Here is a 1,455-nt window from a genome sequence, read left to right on the forward strand (position 1 = left end):
TCAACTCTGGCACCTTCTTTGGAGTTCGCCATTCCGCAACTGCTTGCACCTTCGACTTATCCATCCGAATGTAGCCATCACCGATTCGATGCCCCAAGAATAGGATCTCAGTCTGAGCAAAGTAGCATTTCTCCCTTTTTACGAACAACGTGTTCTCCCTGAGAACCTTGAAAATCGTCCGAAGGTGCTTGACGTGCTCCTCGAGCGTTTGGCTGTAGACGACGATATCGTCCAAGTAGACGACCACGAACTTATCCAAATACTCCTTGAATAGCTGGTTCATGAGAGTACAGAATGTGGCCGGAGCGTTGGTTAAGCCGAAAGGCATCACCAAGAACTCAAACGCTCCATATCTGGTCACACAAGTAGTCTTTGCTTCGTCGCCTTCAGCAATGCGCACCTGCCAATACCCTGACCGGAGGTCGAGTTTTGAGAAATACTTCGCCTTGCCCAGTTGATCGAACAAGTCCGCGATGAGCGGGATGGGATACTTGTTCTTCACTGTTACTTTGTTGAGGGCTCGATAGTCGACGCATAATCGGAGACTCCCATCTTGTTTCTTCTGAAAGAGAACTGGAGCTCCGAAAGGTGCTTTTGAGCTGCGGATGAGACCACCGCTTAGCAGTTCACCTAACTGCTTTCTAAGTTCTGCCAACTCTGGCGGGGCCATGCGATAGGGTGGTCTCGCTGGAGGCTTCACTCCTGGCTCCAGCTCAATACTGTGATCCACGCCTCTGCGTGGCGGAAGAGTCTTCGGCAACTCAGGTGGCATAACGTCTTTGAACTCCTTCAGGACGTTGGCCACCACAGCAGGTTCTTGAATGGCTTCTTCATTGAGTGGCTCTAGCTTCATAGCAGCCACGAATGTTAGTTCGCCCTTTCGCACCCCTTTCTTCAATTGTAATGCCGAAATATGTTGGGGCTCCTTGGTTCCTCTCCGAGAGACGGGCACCACACAGGGGTCATCGCCTCCCATCATACATAGGGAATTCAAGAATGGCATCGGCACCAACTTCGCCGCGTGCATAAACTCCATTCCAAGAATCACTTGGAAGTCGTCTAGTGGCACGGCCATCATGTTGGTGGTTCCGCTCCAAGTCCCGATTCTGATGGGAACTCCCTTCGCCAATCCGGAGATTCGCCTGGCCTCCGAGTTCACTGCTTTCATTCGGCTTGGGCTCTTCTCCAATGTCAACCCAAGTCGCTGTGCTTCACGATCGGCTATGAAGTTGTGGGTAGCGCCCGTGTCCACCATTGCACGGGTCGTTTGGCCATTCAGCTTGATGTCCACATACATCAGTTCACTACTTCCTGCTTTTTGTGCCTTCGTCTTCATGTTCTCCCCCACTTGACCCCGCATAGCGTTCAACAAACGCATTGCTCCCATTCGGGGTCCTTGCGACTCTTCATCGTCGCTGCTGGATTCAGAACTGCTTGAGCTAAGGGCAACAGCTT

This window comes from Musa acuminata, unplaced genomic scaffold (genome assembly GCF_036884655.1).
Source record: "Musa acuminata AAA Group cultivar baxijiao unplaced genomic scaffold, Cavendish_Baxijiao_AAA HiC_scaffold_1136, whole genome shotgun sequence".
NCBI lineage: Eukaryota > Viridiplantae > Streptophyta > Magnoliopsida > Zingiberales > Musaceae > Musa > Musa acuminata.